Genomic DNA, 19,366 nt, shown 5'->3' on the forward strand with positions numbered 1-19,366 from the left:
AGTTTAAAGGCAAGCCAAATAATTTATATATCTTAAGGACACTCAAGCACTGTCGACAATCTATGGGATAAAATCTAAATTTCTAATCCATAGCCTTTCTTTCTTTTGGTCTCTCTAATGGAAAACTATGATGTATGTCACTGACACTCTGAAACTTATCAGAGTAAAAAGGGCAAGACACCTTCCCTATCAAATTAATGGTGTGCACCACACTGACATTGAGACAAGGTGTCTCTCAACAGATTCCTTATGTTTTCTCTGCCCATCCGGGAGTTGATTTAGCAGATAGGAACCTGTCACAGAGTTAGTAAAAGAGGAGTACACAAGAAACTCTAAAGAAGTGAAAGTACTCTTAGATCAATGTGTTAGTGTTCCATAAAAATGATTTCTTTTTATTATTGAGAAGTTATTACATGCTTGAAACAATTAGACATTTTCTACGATAGTAGGAAAGTGAAATGCAGTGAATCTTAGTTTGTTTATGGAATAGATTCCTCTGATAAAGGACAAAAATAGTATTTTAAAATGATTTAATATACCAAATAGAATTCTGTTAAATGCCCCAATATCTCTACATTATATCAACTAATTTTTTTACTTTGAATCTGGTTTCTATAATAAACCATCCTAAATTATAATTATCTTTCAGGTAAACATAAAATGAGAAATCTATAATGATGTCTAATTTACTGCTTAAAGTTGAATTTTTTCTATTCCAATCCATTATAAAACAAATTTAGTTTTATATCAAATATAATTAGAAAACTTAACCATTAAAATTAAATATCTCAGACTTAAGATATTCACTTTTAAAAAACTACTAACTTTGTTTGTATTCTGCATATTCGTTGGTAAATCTTACATACATGTCACCAACTTCCTAGAAAATTTTTCTTCTTATTGCAGTAAACTTTAGCTCATTTTAATTTTATCATAAGTAATAAGTTTAGTACTTTACCTGATCTATGAGGAACTATATTTTTTTGTGATTTAATGTGATCAATACAACTTGTTATAAAACACTCAAAAAGAGTTTATTAGAAATTAAATGCGTGCTTTAGGTTATGAAATTATACTGACACTATGATTTCTAAGTTCTTTCCAATTCCAGAGTATGATTTATAGTTTAATTCACTTACATTCTTAATTCCAGAATTGATCTATTCTAAGAAACAGACCAACACTTAATCCTATGGTCTTTACAAAGGCTGTTGTATTCCTTACATCAAATTTTATAAACTGGAATACTTATACGCATAATTTAATTTTAAAATATTTTTGAACTGGAAAGGTGCATTTTTATACAAAGGGCAAAAGAGATATCTTTTATTCTACCACATACCATAAAGGGAAGTCTGTCAGAATGGAGATGGTACAGTTATCAGAGTCCATAAGACAATAATACTTTAAACAAACAAATGGGATCAAAATAAGTATAAAATTTAGTGTCTTTTAAGAAATGGGAGCTGAAAAATATATTCAAAAAATTTTAATCAAGCAAAAGTAATCCACTTTCCTAATTACAAACAGTTTCTCAAGTATGTATAAGGGATACACCCAGGTTTTTAAATGTATTACCAATATCATTTATAGTAGTCATACAATGGATTGTACATGGGGAAACACTTTTGTCTTTATCTTTAAACATGGACTACTCCATGTCCCTTTTTATTCATGCTGTCCTAATTTTTGTTAACTTGTTGCAAGAGTCTAGGTGATTCTATATGGAAAATGACTTGCTAAGAATCATGCTCGTTTTAAATAATTTCTCCAAATCTAATACCTGATCTTAGCATCTCTTGTTTTTGTTTTTGTTTTTGTTTTTTCCTGCGGTACGCGGGCCTCTCACTGCTGTGGCCTCTGCCGTTGCGGAGCACAGGCTCTGGACGCGCAGGCTCAATGGCCATGGCTCACGGGCCCAGCCGCTCCGCGGCATGTGGGATCTTCCCGGACCAGGGCACGAACCCTTGTCCCCTGCATCGGCAGGTGGACTCTCAACCACTGCGCCACCAGGGAAGCCCTGCATCTCTTGTTTTGTTGAGACATTGGAGTCAGTAAAGCAAAAGACACATTTTGGTCAACAAAATGGACGCATCCAGACCTAGTGGGTAAAATGAAGGCCTTATCTCATGTCTAACCAATGTATACAATCCTCATTGAATGGATATTATATTTATCACAAAAAAATTATTGGTTATACACACATGGGAAATATAACAGCATCATGCTATGAGTTAGATGCTGTGAGTTCACACACTTGTTCTGTCATTTACTAATTGTGTGACCTTGGGGAATTTTTTAAATTTGTGCCTCTTACTAAATTTTTAAAATAGAAATTATAACAGTGCCTAACTCATTGAGTTCTTTCAAAAATTAAGTGAAAAAAAAATGCAAGTAGACTATGTAGAATATTCCAAAACTCAAAATAAGCATGCAGCAAATACTATTATATAATTTTTAATCACTTATCATTATGATTACAGAGGATATTGCCCCAATGGTGAGGTCTTCATTTGCTCAGACAGTACTAGTCTTTTATAAATCATGAAAATTCCCTTAATTGTCTTAGACAGGAAGGAGTGATTTGTAGGAGGATCCTTGGTAGAAGTAGAACAGTTTTGTTTTATTTTTGTTTGTTTGTTTTTTTGACTGACCTAGAAGGGCCAGTATGTCAAGAACTTAACTGTTTCTGAAGATTGAGAAAAAGTTCATCCGGATCCAATAAACGAAGGAATTCAAATAGAGTTGCAGGCTTTTGGAGTTGCCATATAGTTAGCTAATTTATGAGATAATAAAGGGAATAGCACAGAAACCTTGGAATCTGGTTAGCTATGATAGCTCTGAAATCTTTTGTAAATTGAATGTTTGCAAAGTTTTTTAAATTTTCCTTTGAATCTTTTGTTCACTATATAATTTAGTAAGGATCTTAGCTTATTTTGTGTATTGGTTTAATTTTGGGTTTTATTTAAATTATCAGATTGATTTAGCTACACTGAAAAGAAACAAAATGGACATTACATTTTTCATTTGTATTTTTACTTTTTAAAAACAAGTTTATTACTTATAGCATTATTGATATATAATTGACATACTACACAATTTATCCTTTTAAAGCACAATTCAGTAGTTTTTAGTATATTCGCAACATTGTACAAACATCACTTCTATTGATATTTGAAGATTTTTATCACCACAAAAAGAAATTTCATACCCATTAGCAGTCACTACCCATTTCCCCTTCCCCCTAGCCCCTGGAAACCACTAACTTATTTTCCTTTTTTTTTAAAATTTGTCTATTCTGCACATTTTAAATAAGCAGACTCATGTAATAACTGGCTTCTTTCATTAAATAATGGTTTCAAATTTCATATTATTATGTATCAGGACCTCATTCCTTTGTAATGCTAAACAATATTCTATTGTATATATATATTATTTTTGTTTATCCATTCATCATTTCATGTTTTGTTTCCAGCTTTTGGCTACTATGAATAATGCTGCTTTGAATACAAATATACAACATTTTGTGTAGAAATATGTTTTCATTTGTTTTTAGTGTATATGTAAGAGTGGAATTGCTGAATCATATGGTAATTCTGTTTAACATTGTGAGGAAAAATTGTCTTCCATTGTGGCTATGGCATGTTACTTTGCCAATACCAATATAGGAGTGTTCCAATTTCTCAACATCCTTGCCAACATTTGTTATTATATATCTTTTTGATTATAGCCATCCTAGTGTGTGTGAAATAGTATCTCACTGTGGTTTTGATTTGCATTCCTCTAATGAGTAATGATGTTGAATATGTTTTCATGTGCTTATTATTCATTTGTATATCTTCCTCAGAGAAAATTTCTGTCTAACAACTTGCCCATTTTTAAATTGAGTTAACTGTTTTTTCATTGTTGATGTGTAGTGTCCTTTTCAATCACAATTTTACTTGATGTTGGGAGGGGCAAATTTGGTAGTAACAGTAGAACTTGAAATAAGAAATCACATATAAGGAAAAACTAACTGTACATATTCTGGCAAGTGTTCAAGGAATATTTATGGAGTATCTTCTATTTTCAAGACATTGATACAGGCAGTGAGCTGTGGCAATTTGCCGTACAGGCCTTACATTTTGGACAAATAAGAAAATAAATTAACAGTATCCATTCTGTTACTGATAAGCACCTAGAAACAAACAAACAAAAAATATGTCCTGAGAGGGGGACATCTGAGATAGAAGGAAAAACCTCGCGGACAAGATGGCACAGGCCTGAGACCTTAAGATATCAGCTTTTTTAAAGAGCCAATGGAGACAATTTTAGGCAGTGGCAGCAGCAAAAAAAGGCACCATGGCAACAAAACTACTGGTGAATTTAGGAAGAAAAATAAGAAGGCCCTTGTGACTGGAATTTAGTGGGGAATAGAGAAATTAAAATAGGCAACTGTTGATCACATAGTACCTTGTGTACTATGGTTCTTCTAAATGGCGTGAGGAGCTAACAAGGGAGTTTAAATGGGGGCATGTAAGATCTAATTTCCCTTGGGGAAAGATCACCTATTTGATAAACGGTTAGGAGGAGACAAAAGTAGGTGCATAGAGGTCATGTGGGAGGTTATACAATAGTCAAAGAAAAAGTTGCTGCCTTGAACTCTGGCGGTGATGGTAATGATGTAACAGTGTGGATACATTTGGAAGCTATTTTTGAAATAGAGCTAATGTGGTTGCTGGCTGATGAGGGGATGGCGTGTGTGGATGAAGAAAATTGGAGAACTCTAGTTGATTCCAATTTATATGACCTATAACGTTTACCTTTTGAAATAATATCATATCTTTTACCTGGATGAATGACTACTGGTGTCATTTACTTAATCAGAGAAAAGGAGATAATTAATGTTGATAACTAGTAAGGAAGGTGATTTTCTTCTCTGAAACAATCTTCCAGTCAAAAGCCCAATAGGAATCTCAAATGGAAGCCTACTGATACTTGCCCTGGGCAAACATATTCTAGGCTGGAATATGTTTCCACAAATTTTGATTTTATTATTCTTTTTTTCATCCATTTAACCATAACTCACCCAAGAAAGTAAAGATGCTTTTACCTTAGAGTATGTGATATTCAGCAAGACCTGTGTAAATGTTTACATAAATAATACTTGAGTAAGGCAGCAGCCAGTTTGATATATGTAAACTCTATTTCTGTAATTACTAGATGTAAAAGCATCTTGGACTGGTTTTATATCCAAAGTGCTATTGGAGAAATAGCATGGTGAAAGATTAAGGGCAAGGCTGTATTGATTTTCTACCCTTTAATTTTTTTGGTAATCTTAAGCTCTTGTCTTAAATGCCCACCTGTGACACCAGCTAATATAACAAATATCAGCAAAGAAGTTCAGATTCTCCCAGGTATCAGAGAGTAGCTAACATCAGGAAGAGCTATATTTACTTTATTGTCATCTTTGTCTTTACTTGCTAGTGATTAGAAGAGAAATTTTATCATGCTAAAGTGTCAGAAATATTCAACAATAATTGTTGGCATCACCAGAATAGGAGCTCTGGAACCTTGCTTCTTTTACCATCACACCAGCCACTGAACAATTTTTCTTGGATACATTACTGGTGACAAATTCTTAAAAAATCATTTAACGACAGGAAGTGTATTGTACAACATTTGTACTGAGAATCTGCTAAAACTGCCATAAACTGAAGTATGCATTTGCTGATGTGTGGAAAGTGTGCTCATTTCAAAAAGTATCCTTCTATTAAAATTAATTAGTCTCCTCAGGAATGTTAAGTTTCTTTTCTATCAAACCCATGAGTAGTAGAACAAACCTGCATAGTCTGAAAGGGAGAAAGTTAATCAAATATGAGATTTAGATCTAATCCTATAATAGCTGAATCATTAATAGATTACAGAGCATTCAGAATAAAAGGGGAAAAAGTGTATGAAAACTAGTTCAAAGTATTCTGTCATTGTGTTTTAATCTTACCTTAGGCACGTGGATTGATTACATGACTGAATTTACCTAAATTGCCAGTGTACAATTTGCCTATTTCCATAGTAATTCTTTATTTTTCCTCAGTTACTTTCATCCATTATGAACACTACAGACAATCCAGGCCTTATTTATGAGTTGACTTGAGTTAAGCTTAGCACATTTCAGTCCATATGTTCAGATATAGATATTCAAGTATTTTAAAAAAAGGGAAAATAGGATAGTTGGCTTTTCTGTCATAAATATCTTTATGTTCACTCTATTTTATGATTTGTTGCTCAGAAGCATAGTGTATTTGCCAGTACTGTACTTTTTTCTTGTAAGTCACAGAAGCCCTATACATATATACATACATACCTGTCTGTGTGTGGTTGGGACTTAGTAACTCAGATAACTAAGCTGCAGGAAAGGCAGCGGTGCCTAGATTCAGAGACTTGAATACCATCGGGGTTCTATCTCTCGATCTTGTTTCTTTCTATATATTGGTTCCACTTGCTTCTGTTGTAGTTTTATCTATATTGATAGGGAAATAACACAATGCAGATGTATTGGTGGCGAGAGGAAATACATACCTAGTGGAAACTGAACTATTACAATCCTATTATTTAACTATTAAAACTGAAATAGTGGGGGAGGGGTGGAAGGTGGGCAAATTGGGTGAAAGGAGTTAAAATGCACAAACTTCCAGCTTTAAAATAAATCATGGGGATGTAATGCACAGCATGGTGACTATAGTTGACAATACTGTAGTGTATACTTGAAAGTTGCTAAAAGAGTGAAATTTAAAAGCTCTCATCACAAGAAATAATTATGTAACTATGCATGGTGATGGATGTTATTAGACACTGTGGTGATCATTTCACAATATATACAAATATCAAATCATTATGTTGTACACCTGAAATTAATATAATATTGTATGTCAATTATATCTCAATAAAAATGTAAAATTAAAAAAAATGAAATGATTATTTTGAAAAGCTCCACTTAAAAATAATTCTGAGGTAGGACTTTAATTCACCCCACTTGTTTGCAGCACTTGGCATTCTGGAGGTGAAATGAATGAAAAATATCAAGACTGGCTTTGTTTGGGGCAGACTTTTATAAATTACATCCCATCACAGGATGAAGAGGAAATGAAATCATGTGGGAAGATATCAGCTCCCCTCTGACAAACATAATAAAAGAACAAGAGAAAGATAGTTTCTGCAAAGAAGAGAAACTGGAGTTTCCAGAACATGGGTTGTTGTTACTGGAGCTGGTGTGCTGTTATTGGAGCACAAGTAGCTGGGAATTAGAATAATAAATGTCCAGCACACAAACAGCTGCCTGCAAACAATGAAGAAAATATGCCGATGGACTCATAGAAGTTAAGCACTTCAAGAATATATAGGGCAAACCTTGAAAGACTGAAGGCTGAACGGAAGGAAGGAAGGGAGGGAGGAAGGGAGAGAGGAAGGGTGGAAAAAAAATGCCCTAAACTGGAACTCTTTCTCACAAGCATTAATCATTTGTGTTATTAAATAGTAAATACCACCAACATTTCATATACTTCTTAAAATATGACACAATTTAATTTGCCTGGAAAAATTGCTTTTGCTGTGTTTGAGATACCTAAAGAAATTATGGGAAAGCCACAATGTTTTTTCATACCTACATTTAATTTGAAGTTTTTAAATCTGTTTGAATATACTAATTAATTACACTCTCCACAGCTTTTTTGGAAAGTGGGAGATAACCATATTTCTCTTTTACAGATGGATGACTCAGAAGCAGAGAGCTAAAGTGACTTTGTAAAAAAAAAAAAAAAATAGTCTTTCATGTGTAGACGCAAGCTTTGCTGGTGAGGATGGACACTCGTCTGTTTCTTTAACCATCCAGCAAACCGCCACTCGTTAAGGAGAAAAGCTAGTGATCCATGCCCTCTATTTCTTGCCATTTAATTACCTGGAATCAGATTGGATCTGAGACCAACTGCCTTCTGAATTTGTTTTTAAAAGCCCATATTCGAGATGCTTTACAAAAGTCTGAATCAAGTATTAGAAACTTCTCTGTTGCACTTGGAGTAAATTTATGTCATTAAGAGAAACAAAGTTCAGGCAATAAATGAAAGAAAATCTGCACTTAGAAAATGTATGAATGTTCTGAAATTGATTTCACCCATAAAGTAAAACTTCCTTCTTAAAAAAGAAAACCTCCTTGAAAGGAAAAATTCTAGGCACAGAAAAAGTGCATTAAAGGTATTCACATAAAAGTAACTTCAAATGAACTCTCTATAAAATTACAACTGCAAGAGCAGACTTGTAAATCAGATCAACGTTGTACAAGGGCAAGAAATGTATGTGTCAATGTGGCAGTGATAAGACTGAGTTTACAGCTCCACCTTGAAACTGTGGTATATAGTAGAATGCAGCCACAGGAACGGAAAACTCTAGAGAAAATAGTTATAGACAGTTGCATTGGAAATATAAATAAGATTTTCAAATCATTGATTTGGGATTGATTCTTAACTCCAGAAGTTTAAATAAATTATTTTTATTTAAAAAGAGAGAAAAGAAGTTCAATGTGCACTCCATTATTATTCCTCATTTTCTGATCATTTCAACTAAGATGTTACCAATAATCGGTAAAATGTATATTTATGAAAATGCCCATAAACACATGCTGGTTATAAATCCTAAACATGACTTTACATTTTAGCATCTTTGACTATATGTACAATGGTATCAATTATATATGAAAGCATAATTAGAGAGTTAAAATATAATTTGATTTTGATTTAACATAAGCACTGTTTTTTGTCATTGAGTTGCAAACGTATTGATTTTGAAATTAAAACAAAAACACCTGTGTTCAAATTTTTTTTTTTTTTTTTTTTGCGGTACGCGGGCCTCTCACTGTTGTGGCCTCTTCTGTTGCGGAGCACAGGCTCCGGACGCGCAGGCTTAGCAACCATGGCTCACAGGCCTAGCCACTCCGCGTCATGTGGGATCTTCCCGGACCAGGGCACGAACCTGTGTCCCCTGCATCGGCAGGTGGACTCTCAACAACTGCGCCACCAGGGAAGCCCTGTGTTCAAATTTATAATCTGCCAATTTCTAGCTACGTCATCTTGAGCAAATTAGTGAACACTTCTGAGCCAAAGTTTTCTCATATGTCATGACAAATAATATATAATTTTTATGAAAATTGAGTAAGAAAATATACGTAAATAGCTGCCATAATGCATTTACACATGGTAAGCATTCATCCCTCCTAATTTTAGTTATCACGACTGCTTTTAATTAGATTTGCTCATATCCAGAATAAAATATACAGTACCATCTCAATAAATCTCCTAAAATATTGCATAGTTACACACATAATCTGTTATAATATAGATGTTGAATAATATCCAATATCCCTTTTTTATTAAAAAATATAGACTCATAAGCATCTTTTTTTTCATCTCAATCTCAAAGGAAGACAAATGGACTCCAGAAGATATATTTTGTCACAAGAAGAAGTTCTAGCACAGAATTGTTTCGGCTTAGACTTCAATAGCATGAAGTTGAATTCTATAATCATCCCCTCCTTTATGAAATTGCTTCCATTTAATGCTCTTCAATTTATCTGCATATCTTCTTTATTATGAGGATAATAACAGTGTCCAAGAAAGAGATTACAAGAGTTTCTGGCACATGGAAAGTTTAGGCATATGGAGAATTCCTAAAAAAGTTTAGGTATATGTACAGAGTAGGGTAGTAATACTAATAATGTTCTAGAAGTCTTGTTGCAATGTACTAGCTCTTATTTTCTTAAATGTTTAACTTTAAAAAGTGAATCATAGTATGGGTTCTAGAGAAAAAAATGGGCTCTGGGTTTAGATCTCAGCCTCATTGCTTACCAGCTATAGTGTTATATTTAAAAATATTAAATTTTTTTACCTATATTTCTCATTTCCAGAGAGATGATGGTATTAATCATACCTAGTTCATACATTTGTTGCACAGATTAGGTGAAATAATAAATGAAAGGCATTATTGTAGTATCTGATCCATAGTAATTTTTTAAATTACTTTTACTTAGTTAATACTTTGAAAAAATTGTAGTCCATAACTTAGCTAAAGAAAGTATTTTGGGTTTCTATTATTTTACGAATCAAATTTAAACATTGGCCCCTGGATTTAAAGGTTCTCCATAATCTGCCTTCAATATAGTCTTTCACACTCAAAGCTTTTCTTTGGGTCTTCTGTATACTAATGTCTACAAGTAAACAGATCCCCTTACCATCTCCATATTGGTTAACTGTAACCCACTTATTGCTGCTTCTAACTCCATGGTATACATTCAAGGCCAACTTCACATGCTATCTCATTAACAAAGTCTATTGAGAACATGTGATCCTTAAGTTGGTTTCTTCATCTCTTTGTGTTCTAAGCACATATTTGCCATCTTTTTATGCCTGTCTTTTATCAATAAATCAATCAAAAGGGTACTTTATTGAATTTTAATTAATTTTTGTCTTATTTATATAAATGTAATCCTCCCATAGGAGGCTTTAAGCCTTGGAGGATGGAGACGCAGGTTTTTAATCATGGTTAAGCTCATATAACTAAGGATAGAGCTGGTTGCAGACTGACTACATTAGTGAGACTATGGTGGGTTCCACCACAATTGGAATATCTCATCCAGCGGTTTCCTCAAAGAAACATTCTCTGATATTCTATTTCCATAAGAAAAAAATGTAGAATTCTAACACTCTACCAGATGGTTACAATGTTCTTAGTTAAAGAATTATGGAAGATTTTATCATAAAATGACATTGAATTTTGGCAAATGCTTTTTCTGTATCTATCGAGACAATCATAGGATTTTTATCCTTCACTCTATTAATGTGGTGTATCACAATTTATTAATTTTCCTATGTTGAACCATCTTTGCATCCCAGAGATAAATCTCACTGGACCATGGTGTTTGATCCTTTTAATGTGTCGCTAAATCCAATTTGCTAGTATGTTGTTGAGATTCTTTGAGGTATATTCATCAGGGATACTGGCCTGGAGTTTTCTTTTCTTGTACAGTGCTTCTCGGCCTTTACTATCAGGATGATGCTGGACTTGTAGAATGAGTTTGGGAGTATTCCCTCCTCTTCAATTTTTGGAAAAAATATTTTTCCCTTGTCACCACTAATATCTGGGAACGAGGTTTACTTTCAAGTTTTTCCTAGACAGAGGCAAATGTGAGCAACACTCTGTAGGTCAGTGACTGCCTTTTATAGTCTCTTTATCATCTCCCTTTCCATCTCCTCCTTACGCTAATGTAATTAGTGCATTTCTTGACCTTTCTCTGATATAAAGAAATCATTAACACATGTTATATAATAAAGTGTCTGTAACCAAATGTATTAGCATTTCAGGAACATTTGTATTTAAAGGAAAGCTTAATGTGAGAACAGGCATTATTAAAGACCCTATTTAATGAACTTAGAGAATTTTAAAACTGAAGTTTTATGCCACAATCCATATTTCTCTATACAGATCTAATTTGCCTATATGTGAAGCTGTTTTGGGCTATATGGGATTACATCCTTGAGATGTTTCCTAATCAGCGCAACTAGATAGGGCCATGTTTTATAATAAACTTTTTTTTTTTTTTTGCGGTACGCGGGCCTCTCACTGTTGTGGCCTCTCCCATTGCGGAGCACAGGCTCCAGACGCGCAGGCCCAGCGGCCATGGCTCACGGGCCTAGCCACTCCGTGGCATGTGGGATCTTCCCAGACCAGGGCACGAACCCGTGTCCCCTGCATTGGCAGGCGGACTCTCAACCACTCCGCCACCAGGGAAGCCCTATAATAAACTTTTTAAAAGTAAAGCTTTTAATATTTTTTCCAATATTTAAGTGTTTAACATAATTAAGATATCTAACTCTGCTCAAATTTTGTAATGAGAGAAATCTGAAGTAGAATTATTGTTTTCTTGTTGTATGCTGAAAACAAGTGATGACATTTTCTATCTGTCCAATTAAATAGATGGAACAATCTGCTAGATGTCATTCAATATTTTTTCTAAAGAATTGTATTATAAAATGATATAAAAGGTCAATATCAGTCTGTGGTTAATACGTCCTTTTCATTAGTGTTGAAATGAGATACAGGAAATACTATTTGTTTTCAAAAAGAGGTTATTTAGGAAGAAAAATAGTTAGTCAATAAATTACAAAAAATATTTGGAAAGGCCCTGAAAGTAGTTTAAAATAATCTAAAGTGAAATTATATTTTTCAAACCTACTTTGATAAATGCCAGTTTGGACAAAGTTACTAGTTTATGTATGAAATTTTTCAATAGACCAATAGTGTATAATATTACTTAGACTAATTCACTCATTACCGTCTGCAATTTCAATAGCATTTTGCAGTTAGTTGTACAGGTATCTTTGTTTAGAAGTAGATAGAGTTTCTATAAACTCTAAGAAATTTATCCAAGTAGAATTAAATAATATATCTATCTTTAATAAAATAAAAATTAAAGTAATGAATATTTTAAATTGTTCCCTCAACTAATAAAATAATATGAATGAGGGATAACTCAGAGAGCTATGAGAAGATGGCTTCAAAATAAGATTTAATATGTGAAATGATGGTGTAACTGATATGCTATTTAGAAAATATCAATATTTTGTTTTACTTTTATGCTCTTTGTGATTAAAAGTTATGGTTTTGTTTTGAAACTTTAAATAAAGACTGGTATGACATAACCATACCTACACTGAGCAGGGACTGAAACATTCAAAATGTACATGGTAGTCTTTTAAGAAGTAAAACAATAATAATTTTTGAGACAAATAATATGTAGCAGTGCTTCATTCACTCATCATTTATTTATTGGGCTATTACAATTTGCCACTATATCCTCTGAAACAGATGATTAAAACAGATAAAGGAAGAGATGTATGGCAAAAATTTATTTGTTCATTTATTCACTTATTTATTAATTCATTAAAAAAATCAAGTGACTATTTCAATCAGATAATAAGATAATATTCTAGGCCCCAGGGGATATATACAAAGTTGTTTCAGTCATAGAACTTATATTCTAGAGGCAGGGGTGGGAACAGACAACAAACACAATAAGTAAAATATATGTTAGGTGGTAATAATTTTCACAGAGGTAAATAAATAGATAAAGGAAAATAGAAGTGGGGACGGTGACAATTGTCAAAGTATAACTAAATTGGGAAGGAAAGGACTTACTGAGAAGTGGGCATTTAATAAAGCCTGACGGTGAGCAAGCCAATCACACAGTTAGAGTCATAGTTTTCTAGAAATAAGGGGAAGAAAGTGTAAATACCCTGAGAAAGGGATACAGCTGTATGTTCAGAGAACAAGAAGGGTACTGTGGCTTGTGCAGAGTGAGCCAGGAGGAATGTGATAGAAGATGCGAAAGATGTAAATGAGTAACCAAAATATGTACTGGTCTCTGCCTTTCTCCCAAGTACAATACAAAACTATTGGAGAGTTCAGAGTGGAGAAGTGACGTGGTTTGACTTTCTATTTGACAAGATTATTTAGACTTCTGCCTTTGGAATATATTGGAGGGAAGCATGGATGAAAACAGAGATGGTTAGTGGGCTCTTACAATAATGTAAGCTGCAAAAAGTTGTGGCTTGGACCAGCATGGTAACTGTTTAGGAAATGAGAAGTGGTTAGATGTAGAATATATTTTCAATGTAGACCTGCCAAGATGTGCTCACAATTAGTCGTGAGGAGTGAAGGATGACTCTGAGATTTTGGACCAAGGGACAGAAAAGTTAGAGTTGTTATAACTGAAATGAATATGACTGTAGGAGGAGGTATGGCGTTGGGGTAGGGAGAGAGACCCAGATTCACTTTTGAACAGGTTGGTTTTGAGATATCTGTTAGACTTTCAAGATAGATGTTGTGGAGGCAGTTTGAAATACCAATCTGTTGTTCAGATGAGAGGTCTAGAGAGTTATACATTTGGAATCACCATCATTTAGTCTACTTAAAGTCATGGAACTGCAAGAGATCACACAAGAGAGGATCAATTAAATTAAGTAAAAAACAGGTCTAAGTACTAAGAACTATAGTACTCCAACATAAAAAAGTCTTTTTTATAAAGATGGACCTGCAAAGGAAACTCAGAATAAAGAACCAAGAAGGTAGGAGGAAAACAGGAGAGTGTGGCCTTGGAAGTGAAGGCAATGTTTCCAAGATAAGATAGTAAAGTGTGACAAATGCTTTCTCAAGTGAGAAGGAGAGCCTTGATTATTAGATTTAGCAAATGCATGTTATCAGTGATTATAAGAAAGCTACTTTGTAGAGCAGTATGGACAAAAGCCTGGCTGAGAAATGTTCACAGTGTTGAGGAAAAAAGCAATTTAAAACAGTGAACATCAAGAAACATTTCAAAGAATCTTATTCTAAAGCAAGAGTTCTTTACCTTTAAATAGTAATGTATAGAAAAGTCTAATATCCCAATTTCAAAGTGACAGTGAGTATGAAAGATATTTTGTGATATTACAGTAGTACAACATGATTAAAAGTGTTTAGTTAGAGCTACTATTGTTTGGGGTGGATTGTCAAGATGCATAACTGAGGAACATTATGCTTCAGTCACTTAAAGATCAAGGTTTTTTTTTCTTCTTTTTTTTTCCTCGAAGATTGACCTCCTAAATTCTGTCCACACTCCTCTTGCATAAATGCTGTATTGAGAATCCCTGCTGTAAAAGGAAATTGAGTGATATCTGGAAGATGAATCCTCCAAGCAAGACTTCTTTCTCTTTTTTTCTAAACAGAATATTAGCAGCATAGATAAGAAAGATCAAATTTGAGAAAGGTCAAACTCAGAACAGAACCCTCTGATTTGGTAGAAGGAGGTAAGAACTGTTGAAACTGTTGAAACTCCCCTGTCCTTGAGTAGAACAGGGGAGTTGGAATAGGGCTGTCAAGGAGAGGAGCCACCTTCATGGGGGCATGAACAGTAGTAATAGGAAAAATGGCCGAGGAAGTGGGCAAAGATGCAGACTAGTGATAGTTTCTAGAAATTCTCTTCTGATTTAGTCAATTTTCTCTGTGAAATAGGAAGCAAGACAAATAATAGGGAGTGGAGACTGAAGAGGGGTTGTTGGAGATTTGAAGAGAGAGGACAATAAAAAAACTGTTCTTCTAGAACTGTGGAAGTGTGAAAGGACCAAAGAAATATAGTGTGTCGGCTTTAATGAATTTAAGATGAGAAAAATCTTCAGGTTTCTGTTTTTCTTCAACTAACTTAGGCTTCATGGAAGTCACTGTGGAGTAGTTACAGAATTGAATTTGATCAGGATTGTCTATTTGCAACTGTCATTCTGTGATTCATTCAAGAAATACTCATTAAATACCTATCATATGCTGGTAATTCTTCTAAACAGTGGGCATACTGTCAGAAACAAGACGTTAAAGGCTCTGCTCTTGAAAAGCTAGTAAACTGTGGGCAAGAAAAATAATCAAGGAACAACTTAAAGTAAGATAATAGGAGCATTATGGCAAAATAAGTCTTTATGTACTTTAGGAATGTAGATTTCACCTACAGAGTAAGAATGTAAAGCTCATTGAGGGGTTACAGAAGACACCCCTGAGGAAATGATAGCCTTTCTGAGACCAAAATATTACATAGTCATGCTTGGTAAAAGGGAGGGTGTCATTAAGCAAGGAGAGGAAAAAATATATTTTGTTTGTTTTTCATTTCCTTCTGGAAGTTACCACACCAAATCTTCTAATCTAGCCAAATATGATATTTGATTTATTTTGAAAATTTACATAGAAATATGATATTTTCCATTTAATATTTATTTCCATGCATTAACTCACATGTACAACAAACTACTTGCATCTACTCTTCAACTGTCTCTTTAGCTTTTTATATATTCACACCCTTCAAAAAATAAAACCACTTAGTTAAAGTCCGGGAATGAGGAAGGCAAAGTTTCTGCTTATATGGGATTTACAGTATAACAAAGTTACTCATGATTTACTTTCTACAGAAAATTTATCAAAGTTTCTGTCTTACATATTTGATGTTTGCCTTGTTAACCAATTTATTAACTTACATATTATCTGCCTCCTCTCACTAAAATGCAAAGACAAGGGCATTACGCTAAGTGAAATAAGTCAGACAGAGAATGACAAATACTGTATGAAATCACTTATATGTGGAATCTAAAAAATAAAAAAAACTAGTTAATATAACAAAGAAGAAGCAAATTCACAGATATACAGAACAAATTAGTGGTTACCAGTGGGGAGAGGAAAAGGGGGGAGGGGCAAAATAGAAGTAGGGAATTAAGAGGTTCAAACTGTTAAGTATAAAATAAGCTACAAAGATGTATTATACAATATGGGAATATAACCAATATTTTATAATAACTATAAATGGAGTATAACCTTTAAAAATTGTGAATCACTATATTGTACACCTGTGACATATAATAAAAATATATATATATTTTTTAATGCAGAGAACAAGAACCAGGTCTCTCTGTTTCAGGCTATGTCCCAAGTGTCTGGAACTCTTCTCAACATAGTTAGTCTTCTTAATATCTATGGAATGAATAGATAAATGAATGAATGAATATCATTCAAACTTGATGTTTGTGAATACAGAATCAGGTATTGGTAAAATTGCCATTCATTTCCTAGTTAGGATGAAGTATTTGTTTTATAGAAGAAGAAAAGCAGAGTTCATTAAGAAGAATGGACAAGATTACACTCAATGTCTGCCAGAGTGTTTGTTTAGGCTATAGAGTTGTTGTATAAGACTGGGGTCTCTGTTAGATGTTGAAGTTTCTGAGTTTGTGAATAGGTGAGTTTCAGTACCTACTGTGTGTCTACAGCATGCATATGGCACTTTCTTCAAGGTCTATGTATCCATTCATCCCTTGACATCATTACTTATGGTCTATCATTCATACAAGTAATTAAGTAGAATTTCATAGGATCAGGACCTTTGGCTTTCTCATATGCTGTTACGAATATTATCCTGTTTCCATGACTATACTTGATATTGGTCAGTCTAATTTTGTTAGTGGTTTTCCTCCTGGATTTCTTGTCTGCATATACTTTTTTCTTCAAAATGATTCACCTATCTTCTGACCACTAACATTCACAAACCTGTGTGTTTTTCTGGAACTCTAGGGTAAGATTTTGTTGTTGTTGTTGCAGTCTATCACATGCTGTTATTGTCCTATAACTGACTACTCCACTGTACCTCCTTTAATACTCTCAAATTCATAACAAGAATATTTATCTTCTGTATCCATATGCCTAGAGAGAGAAAGAAATATATCAGAGCTCAAGTTGAATTAATAAGCCTGTGTACTATTCCTTGTCATTCTGCCTTGTTAGGAGTGCTTCACAACAAATGCTATTTAAGCTATTTGAAAACATCTAAATCTGACATCTGTAACAGGTCCAAATCTTGTAGCTACAGGAAAATTTGGACACCTCAGAAATCTCCAAGCCTAGAGAAATGAAATGCCTTTTCAATAATCCAATAAGAACTACAATAAAATTATATGAAGCCAATGGATTGCAAACAGTTGACACCTGAAGGAAATAAAATATAGCACATCACTGCTACAGAACACATCACTAGCCATGCTCATAATAATAATATAATAAAGAAATTAAGATGCACTTGTCTATATACCCTGAGCTTTATGGCATTTCAATCTGTATTGTAAAGCATGAATTTAGATTTTGCATCATTATATAAATATCTGTGCTGCAGGAATCCTTACCAAGCAGAAAATAATAAAAGAATAACATTAGAACAGAAATGTTGGTGTTGCTAGATAAGAATTATTTCTTTTGTCAGCGTAACACGTTAATGATTTGTACTTGAAGCAAACATTTAAGTTTTATCTATAAGCAATGATAGTTTTGTGTATTTTGAACTGAATCACTGCCACTGAATTTGGCCGAATAGGCTGAAAGCTGTGGTAGCTTCCCAAAGGGCATGGCTTTCACTCAGGAAGTTATTTATTCACACACACACACACACACGAAACAAATAAATGAGCTCATGAATGCTCCACCTTTGATCTAATATATATACACGTATACACATGTATATACGTGTATATATATGCTGTTTCTTCTCAAATGGTTCTTTATTTTAAAACTGAAAATTACGAACACAAAAATGACAAAAAATCTAGTAAATATATTTATCTGAATAAGTTAGAGGAAATTTATTTCTCATGTGTGGAGAAAACAAATTTTTTTTAAAACTTGGGGGAATTAGAGAAGAAAAGAGGCAAAAGCTAAAATGAAAAGGAAATGGAAGTTAGGAAAAGAGTAAAATTGATCAAGATAGAAATGAAGGAAACAATAAAAGGCAATATATAAAAGATAACATTTTATGTACTTTTAGTATTGTTAAAGAAATGCGCTTTTCTCTATAATGTTTTTGACCCTTTAGCTATACAGGGTTTTTCACATCTATACCACTTGAACCAAATTACTTTAGAAGCAGGGAAAACCTAAGTGGACAAATTAATCTCTAGGCCAAAATTGGTCTACAGCCCATGCCACATCCTTGTCATACTGTCCTCCTCTACTGCTCCCACCATTGTCTCTTCCTTTTATCCCTTTGAATAGTATTTCCTTTTCAATTGCAAAACAAACCTGAAAATCTTGCAGCATTTCCTGGAACACTGCAGACTTTTTTCAGCTACCTATCAGTCTTCTCCCTAACCTGACAGAAAAATTGTCTTATTGAAATGTCACTTGAGACATTTCAGTCCTTTCACAAAACCAGAAAAGTAATTAAAGCCAAAAGGTAAATGCATCCTTGAAGTTTCTAAGCCTTTGTGGTCTGTCTCCACGGCTTCAAATGACTTTTGTTTGAGAGAAGCTTATAACCATTCTGAATACTTTCAGATCAATGACTGGCAGGGCTATAATTGGAGGATATCTAGGATGGTACTACTTAACCTTCCTTATTATTTTGGTGACCATGAAAATGGAGAACACCTAGCTGTTCTCTCACCTCATGGAGTTTCATTGTTATAAAATCAATGATATTTTTCAAGCCCTGTTTTATCAAATGCAGAAAGTATGTGAAATTCTATACAATACATTAACTGTAATAAAAGAGAAAAGACTGAATGTTGGAATACTGTTTGGAGACACCGAATTTGTAAATCAATTTGCAGTTTTCATTTTGAATATCCTTCACACTCCAGTTTATGGTTTTTCTATTGTCATTAGAGAACCATACCTTTTTATTATTATTATCAATTAACAAGGTAAATTTCTATTGGAAAACACATTAAGTAGAACAGATGTGAATGGCATTTTGCTTTGTTGCCAATATCCTAAACTTACTAGTGTAAGGCTG

The sequence above is a fragment of the Delphinapterus leucas genome, chromosome 5 (genome assembly GCF_059928025.1).
Source record: "Delphinapterus leucas isolate spDelLeu-1000000601 "Yukka" chromosome 5, BTC_Dleu_Yukka2, whole genome shotgun sequence".
Taxonomy (NCBI): Eukaryota; Metazoa; Chordata; class Mammalia; order Artiodactyla; family Monodontidae; genus Delphinapterus; species Delphinapterus leucas.